The following is a 22,374-nucleotide window of genomic DNA, read 5'->3' on the forward strand; positions in this document are numbered from 1 at the left end:
AAAAGCAAAACTAAACAAGTGGGACTACATCAAACTAAAGAGCTTCTACACAGCAAAAGAAATACCCAACAGAGTAAAAAGGCAACATAAATGTATATAAAAGGCAACCTATGGAATGGGAGAAAATAATTGCAAGCCATGTATCTAACAAAGGATTGATTTTCAAAATTGATAAGGAACTCCAGAACTCAATAGCAAAATAACCCAAATAGCCCAATTTAAAAAATGGGCATTTCTTCAAAGAAGACACAGAAATAGCTAACAGGTACATGAAAAATACTCAATATCACTAATGATCAGGGAATTTCAAATAAAAACCATGATGATATATTACCTTATACCTGTTAGAGTGAGTCTCATAAAATAAACAACAGCAAAAAGTGTTGGTGAGGTTTTAGAGAAATTGAAACCCTGTATATTGTTGATGGGGAGGTATAACTGCTCTGGAAAACAGAATGGAGTTCTCTCAAAAAAATAGAACTACTGTATAATCCAACCATCCCACGACTGGGTATATATCCAAAAGAATTGAAATAAGGATCTCAAAGAGGTATCTTCACACCTATATTCAGCATTATTAATAATAGTCTAGATATGTTAAAAGCCTAAATGTCCATCAATTGATGAATGTATAAAGCAAATGTGATATATACATTTAGGTAATACCATTCAGCCCAATAAAAGGAGGAAATCCTATTTGCAACATCAGGAATTATTCTGGAAAACATTATTCTAAGTGAAATAGCCAGTTAGAGAAGGATAAATACTGTATAATTCCACTTATATGAGGGATCTAAATAAGTCAAAGGAAAAAAACCCCCACAGATATTGGTTCAGGGGATTGGAGGAGGGGAAAATAGAAAGTTCTTCATGGATATAAGGTTACAGTTATGCAAGATGAGTAAGTTCTAGAGATCTGCTATACAACATCATGCCTATTGTCAGCAATACAATATTGTGCACTTAAAAATTTAAGAGGGTAAATCTCATGTTAAGTGTTATTATTGCAAACAAAAGCAAAAACAAAACAAAGGAACACAAGGAACTCTGGGAGGTGATGGATATGTTGATTGCCTTGATGGTGGTGATGATATCATGAATGTATGCATATGTCCAAACTCATGAAATGTTCAGTTTCTATCTATCAATATATTTCAATAAAACTGTAAAGAAACTCCAGTAAGCACTGGGGAAACAACAATGATTAAGACTTGCTGTCTTCTTGTATGTATCTTGTTACATAGATATTGAATGGTTTTAATAAAGCCAGTCCTATTAGAATGATGCTGCATAAATAAGCATTTCATTGAGGTCAAACAAGTCTCTTTGAGAAGAATCATATTTTAGGATGACTCTTTGGGGTCATGAAACATTTGCTGCAAAAAATATAGTTGTAAGTTTAAGACTTAATGCCATGTACTCCTGGATGAGTGCAGTAAGCTTTGGGATGCTTAGAAATAAAACCTGTTTTAGTTTATGTTTATGATAATTTCATGGGAAAGTAGAAAAGATCCCCAATGTATTGAGCAAACATTCTACAACTATTAGGCCATTTACTCCTCAATCCATTTCTCTAAACACAAAGGAGCGAGGCTGTTGGCTAAGAGATTCTGACCCCACTGGCGACAGGGAGGGTCTGTCTTCCTTCAGGCTCAGTTATAAGCCTTTCTCAGGCAGTCCTTGGGCTTCTTCCGGACTCAGTTCACTCCACAAACCTACAAACAAGGCGACAAGCGGACAGGAACTAAGCCAGGATTCTTGGCCTTTTATTCTGGTTCCTGAGCCAAAGGGAAAGAAGGCCACCTTCTGAGGCCAGCCAGCTAGGAATTAAGCCTCCCCCACCGCCTCCTCTTCCTTTTCCCTGGCCAGACAGCCTGTGGACAGCCCCCTCAGGCTTCCGGCTGTCCTGGCCAGCTGGGACAGGCAGGGCCTTTCCAGACCCCTGTGAGCTCGCCAGTAAGCCTTTTTTTTCCCCACTCCAGAGCCAGAATTGGGAGATTACAAAGCTACCATCACAAAATGGTCACTAATAGAGGTCTTAAGAGACTAAGGGGGAAAGAAAGAGTTTATGGGTCAAAGAAAAGAAAGTAGTGAGTTTCTAGCAGTGAAGTCATAGTTTTCCAAAGTTTGCTAATAATCAGAGAAAACCTTTTCCTTCCAAGAGACCCCAGGCAGGCTGGAAGTCATGTTTCTGAAATCTGTTCAGAGCCACATTTCATTAGTTTTATTTTATGAGAAGCTTTCGTTTTGAGTATTAACCCCAATTCTCTAATGCATGAAAAATTTAACTTCATGCTTTATGAAGAGGTGTAAACACTGGTACCAGGTCTCTGCTTCCCATACAGACTTCTTGGGGACTTGTAAGAAAGCAGCTAGAGACACTCATTCTTTCAGACTGTATTAGCATGCGCCAGGAGACTCAAGCATGATCACTGAATTCAACCTGCGATGGAGAGCTTTTCCAAGACTGGCCTTGCTTTCTCTTGCCCCAGGAGCCTTCCAGACCCAGCCACAGACCTCTCAAGTGGTGCTGAGGCTCTGACTTGTCCGGATCTCATCAAGGTCCACTGGGCTCCACAAGTCACATATCTTCTCCGGGACAGTTTGCAGCTGGCACCAAAGCTGCTGCAGCAGCTGTGGGGGAAGGCCCAGTACATAGCAAGTGCTGTGTGGCCAGTGTGGAGCCACATACCTTTCCATGGAGGACTGTCTGGCTCCTCATCACACCCTTGTCCCCATTCCCAAGGCCACCAACAGTATTATAAAGTATTTGTTGTTGTTAATTCTCACCTGAGGACATTTTCCATTGATTTTTAGAGAGCGTGGAAGGGAGGAAGGGAAGGGGAAAGAGTTTCCTCCCGAACCGACCTCAACTGGGGAGGAGATCCAACCTCTAACCCAGATCAGTGACCTTGACTAGGAATCAAATCCATGACCTTCAGTGCAAGGGCCAACACTCTAAACACTGAGCACATACCAGCCAGGCCTGTAAAGTATTTATTTCTCAGGCTTAATTCCTTTCAGGTACTCTATGAATCCTTTTTTTTTTAATTTTTTCTAGGAAGCTCCCATGACACTGTGGGCATAGCACTGTCTAACTTCATTTACTTACAGTTTCTCATGCCAGCTTTTAGACAAGGCAAAATGTACTCTTAAGCTCTTTCTCCAGAAAAATGGATCTCTATGTATTATATGTCTACATAACTACCAGCAATCAGGCAAGTAGTTCTTGACAGAACAAAAGCACATTTAACTCTAAAAGTGAATCAACCAACTTAGACTGCAGAATCCAGTTCCAATAATCAAACCCATGATTCCCAACAATAACAATTTTAAGATTCAGTCTTCACCCAGCACTTCTTTGCATATATGTGTTTCATTTAATCATCAACACAACTTTATTACATCAATGCCATTCATATTTTTTAGGTGAGAAAACTTAAGCTCAGAGGATATTAAGTAGCAAGATCAATATCACACAGACTATAAAAGACGGAGGCAAGATTTGACTCCAGCTGTCTTTGACTACAAAACTCCTTTACTTCCACTATATCAAGGCACTCACATTCTTCCAATATAGTCCTAGGCCTTTTGGATGGACAGGGATAGCATGGCTGGTAAGCAGGTAAGATTCTAGTATCCTTATATCCTTATTATCTCTTCCAATTTTTCATAAACAATTTCCCTTGAAGATAAGAAAAGTTGAAACTCAAAACACTACACAGTTTGTCCTCCTGTTTCTGACTGCTGAGGTATCCTCTAATGATAAAATTTCTGAGGGATCCTTTGACACATTAATTGATTACTAAGTTAACTCACTATACAATCAGATATAATACCACAAACACCCTTATGGCCCAAATTTTGTCTCATAGACCAAAATATTATTTAAGAATAATTAGAATGGCTAAGCTTCAGACTGTCTTAATATCTTTTCTGTTTGGAAGAAAATAACAAATTTCCCTGTTCTTATGTTTTAGAAAATAATGGCTATTGATAATTAGGACTAGTGAACTTCTAATCTTAACACTGTCACTAGTTAACTAAGTAACCTTGGGCAAACATGTTACCTTCAGGAATGAGACATGGCAGTTTTTTAAAATGCTATCCATATTTGAAATTTTCTGGTTTCTCTGTAAAATAGGGAATATTTTAAATATGCAGATATTAGAACCTACCCTACTGTCTATTGCATTGGCACTTTGGCCCCTTTAAGAATGGATGATGCAATGCCAAGATATGTAGTCTCAAATTTAGCATTCCTAAGTGTCTCCCCATCAGTTACAATTGACTTCTGGCTTCTTGCTGAACTCTCTTAGCCTTGCTTTTCAATGATAAAACATGTGGTCTAATGTTCTCTTCTCTCTTCCTTTTCCTTTCTTTCTTCCCTCTCAATCAATCTCTCACTGTGTGTGTGTGTGTGTGTGTGTGTGTGTGTGTGTGTGTGTGTATGTGTTAGTGTGTATGTGATCACTAGGCAGAACTCCGATCACCTGAGGTTGGTATATTTCAGGAATTATACCCTTCCTCAGATATTATTATTAGGGAATTTACTTAACTGCTATGCCTAGCACCCTCTCAGAAAGGCACTCCCAGATAAACAACAAAATCAAAAGCAGCTTACCTTGGTCATTTAGTTCTTCCCAATAAGTCTAGCCCCTAGTTTGGCTCAAAAACCAAGAATGTAATACAGGCCGTCTGCCAGGCTCCACTGCCTCTCTACTGCTGCTCCCTCACAGTGAACCAGGCTTTTCTGAGAACTAACCTTTTGGTGCAGACACTCACAGATGAAGTAGACATAAATATGAAGGGCCCTGTTCACCAGAACAGCCAGCTGTCTTTATAACAGATTGCTTATGACATGAAGGTTGAAAATAACTAGAGAATTACTGAATGAGTTATAGTTTAAGTCGGGAGTATATCAGCCCTTGATTCAAGAAATAAAAAAGTGACTTAGGAGAAAGAGGAATCCTGAATCAGAAATCTCACCTCTTTTTCAGGGAAGCAGAAATTTTAAAAAATACTAGACTCTTACAGAAACATTTATAGAGACTATCATACTTAAAACTTTACTAAGAGTCAGCAATCACCTCAACACAATGGCTGTGATCGTCTCTTGTTGCTCACAGAGTCTTACAGATGTTCATAGTCACCGTGATCTTCACTGATTCACCCCACAGCACTGTCAGTGTTTAAACAGAACTGCTTTCCACCCTGACCCTGCTTCTTCAGCTATTGATGAGACTAATTAGCAGTCAATTAGCAGTCTTTCTTGGTACTCAGTTGATTCTACTCTTAATACTTGTTGAAAATCAGGAGTATTTTCCTCTATACACTCTACACAACTTGCCCTGCTCCATAGACTGCCTGCCAGGCATGGTGATTACAGTGCATATATTTAGTTACTGAAACAATACATTTTACATTAATGAAAATTTGGAAGCACCTCCATAAAGCTTTTTCAGAGTATGGAAAGCAGCAAACTGACCTAAATTGTTATTCAAATGATAAGTTCCAAGCAGTGCTTCTATTATTTATCTTTATTCTCATCCTATTGTGTTTTTCTAAACTGGCAAAGAGGGTTTAAAAATTATAATAAAACCTGAATTTTGATCTATACTAAATTAAGAATACAATCTGAAAAGCTAATCTAACCTGACCACTTAGTTAAGCATGTCTAGTGCCAGTATGAGGCAAAAATCCAAATTATATGATATAAATTCCCCAAAGAAGAATGAATCTCCCAAGTTCAAATTTCAATCAAACAGTATTATCATTCCATGTGGAAGAGACCCATGCCTTACCGTTAAGGAGTCCTTGTCTTTAGGATTTCAGGTTCTCAATCTGTGGTCAAGAAATCCAGGACTCCACATTCTACAGAAAACAGAAAAGAAAATGAACAAGAAGACATTAGGACAGCTACACATGCAGTGACAAAGCACTGCCTACAAATGACTAAAGAAAGAGAAAAATAAATGAAGTTAGATTCACAATCTCTATTAACTAAGCATTCCTGGCCTTCAATAAAAAATATTTCTCTACACAAAACCAGTAAGTGAGGCAATAGCCTCATACAGGGGCTTAGAAAGCATGCAATGTAGTTATTGTAGGTAATAAGACTGTGTTAGATGAAACAAGGCACATCATAATGCTATTTCATTCTCAATAGTTTTGATGACTTTAAGGGAAAAAGTCTTATATTGGTTAAAGTGTGTCCTTATATTTTCTAATCTCTCTTAAAAAACTGAGGTCTTGACAGACAATAAGATTCAGCTATAGTTTATTAATCAGGCTTGTTTCCATTGTATTTATATTTATATATCTTCTATTTATCACAAGCCATAGGAATTTCCATTTACCTACTTAGAGACAAAGTATTTCCCTTTAAAATGGTTTTAAATTTAAGAATGTATCAATTTAAAGAAAATCTTAAGCAAATAACAGTACTTTTATATACCAATTTAGGAAAAATCATGTAGGTGACTATATTTGTGTAATCTATTTATATAAATAGGACAGGTAAGCATACATAGGAGTTTGGAAACTACTTCCAAACAGTCATGTATTTTTATGTTAACTTTAGCTCTATTACCTAGCACAGGGATATGTCTAACAGTACTCCACAAATACTTGTGAATGCATAACTAAACGGGTTTAAATGTCTTGACTTAAGAAAATTCCTCTGAGAATAAAAACAAAACACTAAAGGCCATTGTGATGTTCCTACTCCTGCCCCGCCCCCTAAAAACCAACCTTAGAGCAATAGTTCCTGAAGTCTCAGGGTTTAGACAATGGCAGTCCACGGCTGGAGATCTGCCTGAAGTTTAGACAATAAGGGGATGCCCTGCCGTAGAGAATTTAAAAACAATATATCTGACTAAAAGTTGATTTGCCTTTTATCATCACCACTCACTGACAATTCTTAACTATGTCAGTGATAAAATACTCTGCACCAGCAGATAGCTCCCACCACCTCCCACTTGGTACACCACTGGGTTCAGAAAAGATGGGTTGCTTACCTAAACTAAGTAAGAAATTATGCTGATAATGACAGACTAGCTGTACCCACAGATGCCAAGACTTCAAGGGTTAATGGGAAAGGAAATCTAGGGAAACTTATCTAATGAGAAAACTCCAAGGGGTCTTGGAGGGGTGTGGTAGAACAGCTTTGTCCTGGGAACCATCCTGAATGTATTCCAGCAGGCTAGGGAAGGTAAATGGAAAATGGATGCAGCCCAGAGGCATGGCTCCCTCCTCTGGCCCGAGTGTCTACCAGTTGTGGGGTAATTTCATCTGTACCATTCAAATATTGGTTATTGTATATTGATAATGTTTCTGTGCTTTCTTTTTTTTTATAAGGTTGTTTTTTACTCATCACCCAAGGACATGCTTTGCTTAGACAAAGGGGAAGAAAGAGAGAGAGAGAGAGAGAGAGAGAGAGAGAGAGAGAGAGAGAGAGAGAGAGACAGGTGAGAAACAGATTGATGATCCATCAGTTGCCTTTCATACGGATCAAACCTACAACCCAAGTATGTGCCCTGACTGGGAATTGAACCAGCAACCTTTTAGTGTACAGGGTGATGCCCAACCAACAACACACCAGTTGGGCCATCTGTACTTTCTTGATATCATTGCTTTAAAGATAACCAAGGAAAAGTGTTGCTTTAGTGCCTGCAGTCTATCAACTGTGAATAGTATAACATAAGGGGTTGAGATAAGCAAGTAGTCTTAGGAAAAGTTCCCTCTTTGCTCTGCACTTGTCGCCCATAGCACAGCTCACTTCACATCTAATATAATCTCTTCCAGGGTTTTCTTCTTGGCTGATAGCAGGTCTTTAACTTTCTCCCTCCTAAGATGCCAGAGATCATTCCCTTAAACTAAGGCTACGAATCTGATGATTTTTGCTTCTCATTGCCAGTTTCCTGGCTGAAATAGTACTCAAAGTTTAAATGACTGTCTCCAGACCATTTTATGCCTTGTTCAATCACAGTGATTGAAATAGTCTCCATTTCTACTAAAGCTGACAACTCCAGCCAAATCTGCTATTGTGAGAAAACTCTGATAATGGAAATCACTGTCAGCACCTTGATTTTTCAACAATGAAGAATAATAGATCTGAAAAAATAAGTATATATACATTCATATACAGACATTTTTAGTATAGGTATATACATAAACATATATAACTAGGGGCCCAGTGCACAAATTCGTGCACCTTGAAAGGAACTGTGGGCCATGAGGCTGCTGTGGGCACAGGGGTGGGTCTCGGCCCATCCTCCATGCCCCCGCTCGACCCCTCCTACCGCGGCCCCTGGTCCCCTGTCTGTTGTCAGCCTTGCTCCCGCCACCACCACTCCCACACACTGAAGGCCCAGGCCCTGCTCACACCCTCTGACTGCGAGGAGCAACTGGGGTTGGCACCAGCAGTGGGTGCGAGCAGGGCCAGCACCATCAGAAGGTGCCAAGTGGTGGCTGCTGCCCCGATCGCCCCTCAGGAGTAGGGGGAAGTATGGAAGCCTTCAGGGGGCATTGGGGCTGGCAGCTGCAACTTGCACCCTCTGATGGTGCCGAGCGATTAGGAACAGTGCCAGGCACCAGCAGTGGGTGTGAGCAGGGCCAGCACCATCAGAAGGTGCAAGTGGTGGCTGCTGCCCCAATCGCCCCTCAGGAGCAAGGGGAGGTAGAGAAGCCTTCAGGGGGCATTGGGGCTGGCAGCTGCCACTTGCACCCTCTGATGGTGCCAAGCGATCAGGAACAGTGCCAAGCACCAGCAGTGGGTGTGAGAAGCGGCTCTGGCGCTGGCAGCGGGTGTGAGTGGGGCCATCGCCAGCAGCAGGTGTGAGAGGTGGCTGCTGGCTCCAATTGACCCTCAGGAGCAGGGTGAGATGGAGAAGTACTAAGGAGCAATCAGGGCCAGCAGCCACTGCTCTCACCCACTGATGCAGCAGGTGCGAGTGGGGCCGGCACCGGCAGCAGGTGCAAGCGCTGGGCAGGAGGAAAGAATTTTCAGTAGCCACCAGAGGCTCACCCTGATGACAGCGACCAGCATCCCACCTTGGTCTGGCACCCCTGCTCACCTCCTCCACCATCATGCCGTGGCCGAAGCCCACCATGTTCCGTGTGTGCCCCTTGGTGGTCAGCACACGTCATAGCGACCAGTTGTTTGGTTATTTGGTTGTTGCAACATTTGGTCTATTTGCATATTAGCCTTTTATTATATAGGATACAGCATATAATTTTATCCTTTAAATATATTTTTTATTGCTTTCAGAGAGGAGGGGAAAGGGATAGAGAAACAGGCACATCAATGATGAGAATCATTGATCTGCTGCCTCCTGCACACCCCTCACTGGGGATTGAGCCTGCAACCTGGGCATGTGCCCTGACTGGGAATCAAACCATGACCTCCTGGTTCATAGGTCAATGCTCAACATTTGAGCCACTCTGGCTAGGCATATAATTTCAAATTAGAAAGGAGGTTGAAGCTACTGATTTACTTGATTGGAATAGTATATTTCCAACAAGAAAGCATCAGGTCTTGCACAGTAAGTGATAAACAGTAGCACAGTTCATTATTTATATAACATGTGCACCAGCCAAGCACTGTTCCATAACTGTGTCATCTGAACCTCATAACAAACCTGTCAATATTATTACTGTCCATAGAAGCAAACAAACTTTTTCCAGATCACATTGCTAGTAGGGAAGGGATTCAGACTTGTCTTTTTTCTATTTGCTGCTCTACCAGACACATCGAGTCTACTAAATAGCACCAATGCAGTCTGGTTAGGCCCTACAGAAACCCAAAATGCTAAAGAATTATATCAGGTTTTTTCCCCTTAGCATCCTGTCAGAAAAAGAAAAGAGACAATGCCCCAAGTGAAATGCTATAATGTGTAAAAAGGGATGTGATGGAGGTAGAGAAACCATCCTACTCCCATTTCCTATATATCTAGATCAACTCTTACATGTTTTCCCCTAATTAAATAGCCTTTTACATTCTTCCATCCCTTACTCTACTTCTAAAGCTACCACTTAGCTAACATTTTTGAGTTGTTTTTCCCCCACAAATTTTCCAGCCTTCTTGTGTTTTCAGTCTTCAAATGTTTGATGAGAATATACTGGGTTTAGGGCTTTATGGCAATCCATATTCTCTAGGTTGAATTTTCTAGCAAGCATTAGCATAAATACCAATATGTTTACGTTATAATTACTTTAATTCTCTTGGCCCCAACCAGATCTGAAGTGTGTCAATCCAGAATGATTTTAGGGGTAAGAGATGATTATTGATCCATGAAACATAAATCACAATAAATGCTTGAAACTTGGCACACGGCTTCTGAAATGATCCAACTTTCATAAATGATCCCACATAAATGCACAAGCCCTTTATGTTGATATAAGAAAGTTATGATTTTCTAGGTCTTTAGGTTTCCATTCCTAAAAGAAGGATCAAATTCTTATATTTATTTTTTTCTCTGTGCAAATGTGAACATTTTGGCATCTAAAAAGCATTTCAAAGAAAAGTATGTCCAAAAAGCAAGTTTTTCCCTGGAGAAAACCACCAGGAAAATATTATTATAGAATTGGCAAGATCCTTCCCTGGGTTTACAACATACATTCAGGGACCTTTCCACTTTGTAGGTTACAACTGGCAATATTGCAAAGCAACTCTTTAGGAAATGAGAATTTTAAATGGCATATGGATAATTATTTACACACATGTCAATGTATAAATGTCTATGTTAAGGGGCTTCTTTCTAATAACCAGATGTTTAGCAATGGTCAAGGTTGATGTTAGAAGCCAAGCTTAAGTGACTATAATTTTATGAGAGATATTTCCATTTTTCCTGTATAATAAAGATCAACCTACTGGTATTCACAGGTCAAAGCATATTTACTGACTACTTAATGTGCGTAGAGTCCTGTGAGTACATACAGAGAAGGTATTGCATTTATTGGGCACCTACCACATTCTAGGTGCTGCACAAGGTGTATTTACTGTGTGTTTGTGAGTTGTGGGGTGGGGTGACAGGGAGGGAGATAAAATGTAGGAGAGAGGGGAATGGAGTATTCCAGTTGGAATCTCAGCTCTATGTATTACTGGAATTCATACATATTTGGCAAAATTGTGGACTTACCTATTTGCCCAAGAAATTTAAGAACCTCTTAACAGAGTACTACTTCAGACAAACCCACATGGTCCATGACAGTCTCTCATTTGTCAATGGGGTAGGGCGCTTTATGAAACTATAACCTTGATTTGTGTTCTGACCAAATTGTGCATGGACTCATATATGGTACTTGTCAATTAAAGAGGTATTTAAATTACATAGGAGGAAGAGAGAGAAGAGAGTCTTTCTATTTTGACAAGGGGGCAGGGTGGTTTGTGCACATGGAAAACTACAAAGAAAACAATGCAACGTTGCCACCTTAAGAGTTTGAGTAAACCAGCCAGGTCACAGTAGTGGTAGCACATCGCTTATCATGGCATCATTTTAGCACTCAGACTAGTGAAAGTCAGACCTTGCTGTGGAATACACTGCTGGAAGACCTTCCGGTATCAGGAAGCTTGGCCCTTTGCATGGACCTGGGCACTGGTACAGGGATTTGGCAGGCAGCAAAGAAGACAGGTATCACAACCGGTATATAAAGTAGGTTGGGTGGGTGGCTAATGTCATATGATATTTGAATAAATCTCTTAATAAATATATCTGAGACACCTTTAGGGGCCAGGTGCTGCAGGAGCTGCATTTATTATAAAAGTAGTGAGTGGTCCATCAAGAGAAATACTTTTTACCATTTATGTGACCCTGAAAAACATGTTTTACATGGAAAATATATTTAAACAGCCATGACAATGAAGGGTCATTGTCCTCATCTTACTGATGAGGAACTGTAGCTCCAAAAAACTGAAATCTCTTGTTAAGGTCACTATATAGATTGAATGGTGGCCCCTAAAATACACACCCATGTTCTAATCTCTGGAACCTATAAATATTACCATATAGGGCAAAAAGGGTGGTTAAGTGAGGGATCCTGAGAGGAGGAGTTTATTCTGGGTTATTCAGGTGGGCCCTGAATAATGTAATAATGTAATGAAGACATGCTTCAGATCTAAGTTTGTCTGACTGTAACATTTGTCTCTTTGCACCCAACAGGTTTGGCTCAGTGGTTGAGCTTCAACCTATGAACCAGGAGGTCACGGTTCCATTCCCAGTCAGGTCAAATGCCTGGGTTGAGGGCTCAATCCCCAACAGATCAATGATTCTGTCTCATCATTCTCTCATCATTGATGCTTCTATCTCTCTCTCTCATTTTTTCTCTGAAATCAATATAATTATATATATTTATATATATATATCAATATAATTATTCCTATATATATATATCCTATATAATAAAGAGGTAATATGCAAATTGGCCATCACTCCAACACACAAGATGGCTGCCCCCATGTGGACACAAGATGGCCGCCACAAGATGACCGGCAGGGGAGGGCAGTTGTGGGCGATCAGGCCAGCAGGGGAGGGAGGGAAGTTGGGAGGAACCAGGCCTGCAAGGGAGGGCAGTTGGGGATGATCAGGCCTGCAGGGGTGGGCAGTTGGGGGCAACCAGGCCTGCAGGGGAAGACAGTTAGGGGTGACCAGGCTGGCAGGGAAGGGCAGTTAGGGGTGACCAAGCTGGCAAGGGAGGGCAGTGGGGGGGACCAGGCCTGCAGGGGAGGGCAGTTGGGGGGGGACCAAACCAGCAGGGGAGGGCAGTTGGGGGTGACCAGGCCAGCAGGGGAGGGCAGTTAGGGGCAATCAAGCCAACAGGGGAGCAGTTAGACATCGATCAGGCTGGCAGGAGAGTGGTTAGGGGGTGATCAGGCTGGCAGGCAGGTGAACGGTTGAGAGCCAGCAGTCCTGGATAGTGAGAGGGATGTCCGACTGCCTGTTTAGGCCCAATCCCACCAGGATCGGGGCTAAATGGGCAGTCGGACATCCCTTGAGGGGTCCCAGATTGGAGAGGGTGTAGGCTTGGTTGAGGAACCCCCTCCCCCATGCACAAATTTCATGCACCGGGCCTCTAGTATATATATTTTTTTATTTTTAAAAAAATCTGTCTCTTTCGGCCCCACTGGCATGGTTCTCGTGTGCCCTCGATATATGCTGTGACCATACAGCTCTTGAGCTTTGAAAGATACCATTTGCTCTCATCAGCACCACCTTCCATTTGAAAATAAACTAAGAACTACTAGATAGGTTAAGATTTAAATGAGATGTACATGCAGTAAGGGCTATAGCAGTTGAATCAAGAGAACTTGTTATGGGCAGAGATGACAAGGAAAGAGTTTATGGAGGAGAAGACTTTGCATTGCGGGGGAAAGGATGCATGTAATTAGGTAATTGTGAAGCACCAGGTAGGACATTATGGGGCCTCTGCAGAACAGCTTGAGCAATATTTCAAGGGGAAAATTAGAAGCCCCATGCAGAGTACACTTGTGCAACCCAGTTTGCAATTGAAAATCTCATACAAAAATGAAAAACTAATTACATTTAGAATTTGGTTGTTCCTGTGATTGCTATGGTAGATTGTTATTACCCCGTCTGGAATCTGAGGTATTCTTATTTACTTACTGAAAAGCCTTTTCTGAAAAAGATATCTTTCCCACATACATATGTATTATTGAATCGGTCTTGTACTACATCTCTTCATTTTCAGGCAGTTCCTTTCTGCCCATGTGCTTCTTTCAATGCCATCTGTTTTGCTAAGGGGTTTAATGAATTATAAGCAAAACTAGCAACATACAGGGCCGAGTTCTTGAAGAACAGGTTTTAGCTTTACTTTATTCTTCCCCCTCTCCACTAAAGGTGAAGTAATCTTCATAAGAGATAGCATACCTGCATTCTTGTCTAACCTTAATAATGAAAAGAAGAAGGCCTTTTATCTATTCACTGTGAACAGAGTAATCACAATTTGTTATGGCTCACAGACACAGGAAAAAACAGTAACAATAAAACATCACAACTAATGTGGGCTTTGTTTTATCTGAAACCCCAAAGAACTTGGCTGTCTTAATTTTAGTTCATTACAGACAAGAATTTAATCTCTGATGTCAAAGAGGCAAGAAATATATTTATGTCTAGAGTAGCAAAAGTATAGCTCCAGATCAGTACTCATAGCCACTGTTGGAAGTTCAATTTTCACAAAAACACCTATATATTTTCCACTTGAGAAAAGGGGCTGAGATGGGACATGGGGGATGGTGATGAAGTATTCATGCTCTAGCATTGCCAGTCAAGCAACATCTATATTGTTTTCCTGCTATGTAAGGCACAGTGCTGGGATCTGTGAGGAATAAAAATGGGTTAAAGTGTCATCTCTACATCAAAAATCCAGTTAGGGAGATGAGACATAATGTCTGAAGTTTTAAATAATAGTTCCAAACAATCAAAACAAAAAGAAACCCAAGTAAAAGTTTAAGACAACAAAATGGCACAAGACAACACATTTAATTATCAATAATTTCTACAGGATGTCAGAGAAATGGAGAGAACATATCACATTGAAGTAGTCTGGAAAAACTCCATGGCAGTACCAAGATTTAAAATGAATCACACTGGATGGATGTAAAAGGCAAAAAAAAAAATAAAAAAAAATCAATATCTAGAATCACCAAATGGTGCCTTTCAATATCCTTGGGGATTGCACAAGCACTGTGTTGCCCAGGTGGCAGGATCAAATCTGACGTGAGCCAATGCACACCTATAGCCTTTTTCTTCCAATCTATACTAATGAAAGGGTAATATGCTAATTAGACCGGGAGACCTTCCGGATGTCCTTCCAGACAAAGCCATGGTGGCAGGGCTGAGGCAGAGGTGGTTAGGGGTGATCAGGCCAGGAGGGGAGGGCAGTTGTTGGGGGTGCTCAGGCCAGCGGGGGGAGAGGGGGCGCAGTTGGGGGCAAGCAAGCCAGCAGGGGGGTGCAGTTGGGGGCGAGCACACCAGCAGTGGAGGGCAGTTGGGGGCGATCAGGCCAGCAGGGGGGGGTCAGTTGGGGGCAAGCAGGCCAGCGGGGAGGGGGGCAGTTGGAGACGAGCAGGCCGGTGGGAGGGGGGGGGGCATTAGGGAGCGAGCAGGCTGGCAAGGGGGGGCAGTTGGGGGTGAAAAGGCTGGTGGGGGGTTAGTTGGGGGTGAGCAGGCCGGCAGTCAGAGTGGTTAGAGGCAATCAGGCAGGCAGGCAGGTGAGCGGTTAGGAGCCAGTGGTCCTAGATTGTGAGAGGGATGTCCAACTGCCAGTTTAAACCATCAATCGGACATCCCCAGAGGGGTCCCAGATTGGAGAGGGTGCAGACCGGGCTGAGAGACACCCCCTGCCGTGCATGAATTTCATGCACCAGGCCACTAGTATGTTATAAATGTGAGTGTGCAAACAGAAACACATACATTCCTCACATATTTTACAAATATGTTCTGCCTATAGAAGTTCTAATCTTATGGGTTTTATCCCTTTCAGATTGTGTGTGTGTGTGTGTGTGTGTGTGTGTGTGTGTGTGTGTGTGTGACTAAGGATGACCTTAGCTAATCCTTCAATTAACATGTGAGGACCAGATTTTCCATTTCAAAATAGAATGATTCATCCAATGACAAAAAGTGATTAAATTTCCCAAGAAGAAGCTCTTTCTGATATTCCATGCACCTCACTCTATCAATAAGAAGTAATTAGACAACCAAAGGACTTGTGTGCAAGCATATGAGCCTAACCAGTGGTTAAGGACAACAGGGGGGTGGGGGCATGTGTGGGGAGGGGTGTAGGATGGGAATGGGGGGATGAGGACAAATATGTGATACCTTAATCAATAAAGAAATTTTAAAAAAAGAAAAAAAAGAAGTAATTAGAGAAGTTATAATAATAATAATTATTATTATTATTACTAATGCCAGTCATAATACTGTCATTTGATTATCAAATTTGACAGAGAAAACTCAGATTCTTGTTCTACCATATTCAACTTCACTACATATCCAACAAATATTAGAGAATGCCTGCTTTACACTAGCGATGTTTTAGGCACTGCTAATATAAAGGTGAAGGGTGTGGGGAGGTACAAGGTCTGTGTGTTCATTTACATCTCTGTATGTGTGTGCACATGCATGTGTGTTGAGGGGACACAGACAATAAACAAGTAATCCAATGAATAAAGGTAATTCAAAGATTGTGAGGTATCTGCTACTTTGAAATATTGATGGTATGATGAGAGGGAGAGTGACTGTTTCGAGTGGTGGAAATGGGAGTGCAGTAATATTAGATGGTGTGTCGGCCACCAAAGGCCTCTCTGAGATGGTCACATTTAAACTAAGAATTGCACGGAGGCAGCGATAAATTGAATGGAGACCAAGGGGAAAATGGTTCAGGCAGAGAGAAGAGCAAGTATAAAGATCCGAGGATGGAAATAAGTTTGTTCAAGAAGAAGCAAGAAGGCCAGTAGGGCTGGAGAGAGTGAGAGAGGAGTGGTTTGCAAGAAGCAGGAAGAGGAAGTAGGCAAAACTTAGACCACACTGGACACTTGTGGGCCAAGAAAAGGCCTTGATATGCCCACTGAGGGAAAATATTAATAGTGATTGCATAAGATCAAAGCAAATTTGATTGAATCAGTCTCTAGATCATTATATCTTCTCCACTATGTTAAGACAATTATTGGTACCAAACATTCAAGACAGTTATTTGCAACATCTACTATAAATACAACAATTACCCAAATTGAGATTTGTTGTTTGCACAGTTTGATGATTCTATTTCGGTTTAAATAAAAATTATGGGATTTTTGCAATACATTTCAATGCTCCCCATTCCCTGCTCACAACATTATCTACAAAAAAGATTGGGAAATGAAGGAAAAAAGCCCACAATCAGATAACACTAGCAAATCACCTATTTTCAGTGTCTTTGCTCCTTCGGCCTGAAGCATAGAAACCCATGATGTACTTTTAATCATAGCAGAGATATCATTTCAGTGCTTCCAAAGCACATTTAGAGTAGGGTACTTATTGTTTTGTAAGTTTTGGTCATTGGCAAGAACATTTCTCAGCAACTCTAAATAAGCCTGGCTAACTGGGCTTCATTGATCACTGCTTGGAACTATTTTCCTCTCGTTGACTCAAATCTTTGCTTCTTATCAAAACTGGCCTTTCAAAGTAAAAAAAAAAAGGACTTGAGATGAAAAGTAATTTCTGATAAGCAGTAATGAGCCTGGCTCCTTCCTACTAGACCCCCTGTTATAAAAATTAGATTCTAAGTAATTTCTAAATAAGTTCTGAGAATTCGCAGGAGGAGAATTCCTCCTCTTAATTGAGTGTCCTTTGGTTGCAAATGAGAAAGACACAGCTTCGGGATGGCTAATTAGACAACTTTAACCTCACCTAACTAACCATGTCTTAACAAAACCTAGAAAATAGACATTTTTCTTAGTCTCTATGTAAGACTTTAAGACTCTCTGACTTGTGGATTTGAATAGGGATCTAGAGAGCTGAAAAGGTCAATAGAGGAGTTAGTGGAATTGATTTTAGGTATGGATTTTATTTCATAAATTCATGTGTTATTTAGGAAATTGAAGTAGAAGGACCAAATACTGTATATTCTTCACTACTCCACATTTTCCCTCAGCTAGTTATCTTTGGTATTGCCACAGAGATGAAATCCTTTTTAATAGAATTTAATAGAGTTTTCACCAGAAATTGTTACTATGGTTTAAGTGGAAGGCTGTAGGGGGGAAAATGAAGAAAATAAAATCTATCATTTGTTTATAGCAGGTCTTTTTTACAAGTTTTACAATTTAAATATTTCCCCTTGCAGATATCACAGGTATCTCAAACTTAGTACAGTCAATAGAGAATTCTTGATTCCCTGCTCATCATCCCACTGTTAATCCATGGTCTGTCCTAGTTTAGTAAATCACCATGCACTTAGTGTCAAATCAAGCTAGATCTTTCTTGATATGATCTTTCCCTCTCTCAGACCCTCCTTCAACTGAATCCACATCCAATCCATCTGCAAGTCTTACTGACTCAATCTACAAAATATATTATAAGGTTTCAATCAAGGAGTTGCTGGGCTGTGTTTTCATCTGGAGGCTCAACTAGAAAGAATCTGATTTCAAGCTTATTTAGGTTGTTGGCAGAATTCATTTCATTGAAGATGTTTGACTAAGGGGCATAGCTTTTTGCTGGCTGTTGGCTGAAGGCTGCTCTCAGGTCATACTGGCTATCAGAAATTCCTAAAGACTGTCTATATGCCTTTGCCATGTGGATTTCTCCAACATAGCCACTTACTCCATCGAGCCTATGATAACAGTGTCTGACTCAAGTCTGCTATGACAGTTATACATAATGTAAAATTATGATGGGAGTTGCATCCCATCATCTTTGCCATATAACATAACCTAATTACAGGAGTGAACATCCCGTCACCTTTACCATATTTAATTCAATAGAAACAAGTCATAGGTACCATCCACACTTAAGGGGAAGGGATTACACAAAGGCTTGAACACAAGAACATGGGAATCACTGGGTATTAATTTACAAACTGCCTGTCATATTTTAATTGATAGCCATATATATATATATATATTTAGTTCTTTGATCCATTTTTATTTTGTTTTAATATATGGTATAATGTATGAGTCCAACTTCATTATTTTTTTGCTATTTATTGATTAAGGTATTACATATATGTCCTTATCCCCCATTGTCCCCCCCACCCCACCCCCACTCATGACCTCACCCCCCTGGTGTCTTTTTGATAATTTTTAAATTGTTTTGGATCACATTCTTATTATTTCCTTTCTTTTGCTTACTTTGGTTTAAATTGCTTTTATCCCCCTTAGTTTCTTCAGGTGGAAGCTTAGGCCATTGATTTGAGACCATTCTTTCCTAATCATTGTGATGATGGCATCCCACACATTTGTATTTGTCATGTTTTTATTTTCATTCAGAATTCCCTTTTGATTTCTTCTTTGACACATAAGTAAATTAGTAGCATGTTTGTTTAGTTTCCAAATATTTGGGGATTTGCCAGATATCTTTCTGTTATTGAGTTCTAACTTTATTCCACTGTGTTCAGGGAATATACTTTATATGTTTAGAATTATTTTTAAATTAAAGAGGCATATTTTATGATCAAAATATCATCTACTTTGGTAAATATTCCATGAACTCTTGAAAATAATGTGTATCCTTCTGTTATTGGGTAGAATATATATATAGCATAATATGTTAATTAGACTGGACGTCCTTCTGGACAACCTTCCGGATAAAGCTGTGGCAGCAGGTGGGGGCCAAGGAAGAGATAGCCGTGGCAGCAGGCAGGGGTCGAGCCCCTTGCACAAATATCGTGCATTGGGCCTCATATGGGTTCTCTCTCCAGATATAGTGATTTCATCACATCCTTGTGCTGAGCAGGACACAGTAGACTTAAGAGAGAGAGCACTTGGAGATCTCAAAAGCTCTCTCTCTGAGAAGCTCTCTCCTCTCCAGTAGTCTGCCTTGTAAATTCTAGCATATTTGGTCTCCCTGAATTTTCAATTCCATCTCCACAATTTGGGGAAATTACTGGGATCTGTTTGAGGTGTCCCTTCCTGGAAACTCTTGAGACAGGAAGCTGAGACAATCATAGGGCTTGCCTCATTTAAAAAAAGATTTAAGGTATTACATATGTGTCTTTATCCTCCCATTACCCCCTAAACTCCCCACTCATGCCCTCACTCGGTAATACCTTAATCAATAAAGAAAATTTAAAAATAAATAAATATATATTTTTTTTACTTTCCATGGGTATCATTAAATTACGTTACCTATTGTCCAATATCTTTAAACTATTGTTCTATATATTTTATCCATTTTTTTAGTTGTTTAAGGTGGGTGCATCAATGTAGTCTCTTGTCCCTCATCATTGCTAGAAGTAGATGTGCACAAGAATCCGTAATCTTTTCATTTTGTGTCATTGCCTCTATTAGCAGTCTGGTGAAATCTATGCATGCTTCTTAGAATATTCTCATTAAGTTCATATAACCAAAGCAGAGGGTAACAAAGTAAACCGATTATCCCGAAACGCATTTATCAAGATATTTTTAAATAATTGCATTGCTATAATAAATGTGCTTCTTTATTAAAACATTAAAAAATTTTAGCAGCAGGTCTAATAATTACTAAAATCTAAAGCAATATTTTAGCATAAATAATATTTCCAGATTTCTGTCACATGATATGTGTTATGAAAAACATTTGTAATTTCTATTGATGACAAAATCATAAGACTGCTAATCCTACTGTGATTTGGATCCTACACTCATAATTAAGAAATTTTAAATTTGCAGTTAGAGATTAGTGACAATGAAAATATATTTTTCCTTGTCCAAGCTCATACAACCCTGCATTTTCCATTAACATCATGGAGATCTACAGACCCTGTGGTCACAAACACTGTTTTAAGAAAACCTCCTGAGTTTTTTAATTTTTATTTGGGGAGTAAATCACGGTTCAGGGTATTTGCTACTCAAAAACCTCGGTTTCTAAGGCTGGCTGCTAGTTTTATATCATTGTTAGTGAGGTCCAAAAGAACAATAGGGTTATATAGGATCACAGGTAAAGCACTTACCATTGTGCATGACACTCAAGAATCTCACAATAAGATTAGCTATTAATCATCCTCCTCCTCCTCATCATCATCATGGAGTGCATGAGGGACTACTTTTTGGGGGATGTTGAGTGAGCTGAAGCTTACATAATATGAAGTGCCCCTTTTAAAAAATCAATAAAATATTTTCCTTTTGCCAATTTTTTGAGAACTTATGACTATATGAACCCATTACTAAGGTCTTTTGCAGGGCAAGTAAAGCCACCTGGGCCTTGAAGCTACCTGGGCAAGTATTGATTCTTGAAACTTAAGCTTCATTAACTTCAGAGCAAACTTTGTTCTTGTTAGGCTGAAGGTCATGGTGTAGGGAAATGTGGAGGGGTGTGAAGATAGGGCAGAACCACTGTCAGGTCTGGCCTGGATCTTTGGAGCCTGGTTTTGAATATCTGACTCCTGGAGGGAGTTGTTTTCCATGTTTCTGACAGCAGGTGCATTAGAGTGGACCAGTGACAGGCAACACAGAGAAGAGAGAACCCTGCCTATGTTACTTCCTACTCTACTGCTGCCACCTAGCAAAGTAAGAGTACATAGTGGATGCTTCCTGCAACTGTGTCAAAATAATGAATGAATGTAGTTTGTTTTCTAATAATCTTTAAAAATAAAAAAGAATAATGAAAAGGTTGTGGGTTCAATCTCTGGTAGGGGCATATGCAGGAATCAATCAATGAATGCATAGGTAAGTGAACAACAGATATCTCCTTCTCTCTCTCTCTCTCTCTCTCTCTCTCTCTCTCTCTCTCTCTCTCTCTGTCCATATTAAAATAAATAAGTACATAAATAAATGGGGTCACTCTATAATGAAAAATATTCAGCAATCCAAAATATAAATAAAAGGGTGGCATAGTAGATGGCTGAGGTGAATAACAATCATATATATAATCCTCAGTGTGTCCTGTGTGTAAATAATAGAATGAAAACTTGTGTGTGTGTGTGTGTGTGTGTGTGTGTGTGCACCCGCGCGTGCAGGAATGATGCACTCTTTGTGAAGGCATTCTCAAAGCGCCATCTCAAAATAGCTTATTGCTTTCTTGCTAGGTAGTCTTCATGCACAGTGATCTATCCATCTATTGTCCCAGGAATTTGCTTAGCAAAAGGTGTTCAATACACATTTGTGGAATAAAGAAATTCCTTGTACCAGGAATAAAAACAGGAAACAAAGAAATGGCAAGTTGCAAAATTACCTTAGAAATTAGGCTACCCTCAGGAAAACAACAACTGCTTCACCCCAAGGATCCCTAATGGGCAAGAACTCAGTTACTATATCATAAGTACTTTAAGTACATTAAAGTGTACTCTAAAAATCTAAGAAGGCAGGGATTCGTAGGCTTTGGTTCATATTTGAATCTTACTAGCACAGACCCTAGTACATAGCCATCGGGCTCTCTCTAGATGCTCACTGAGTGCATTTACAAATCAATGATGTTTTAAACTATATATTCTCCACTGACTGTCCACAGGTCATGCCTTACTTAGAGCACTAGTTCAATAGTGGCTTTTGCTCACTCGTTCTTTAGTCTAATGAAGCAGTGGTCACCGCAATCACTGGGATGTCAGATTCTCACAGCCAAAAAGATCACCAATAGGGATTGAGCTTTGTAAAGAGCATTGCTTCCTGGGCCTCCTGTGATAAGGGCTCCTATTTCCTCCAGGTGTTTGCTTGGGATCTCTCTACCTCGCTGCTTCAGCTGCAATGGC

Source organism: Eptesicus fuscus, chromosome 5 (assembly GCF_027574615.1).
Source record: "Eptesicus fuscus isolate TK198812 chromosome 5, DD_ASM_mEF_20220401, whole genome shotgun sequence".
In the NCBI taxonomy this organism is placed as follows: domain Eukaryota; kingdom Metazoa; phylum Chordata; class Mammalia; order Chiroptera; family Vespertilionidae; genus Eptesicus; species Eptesicus fuscus.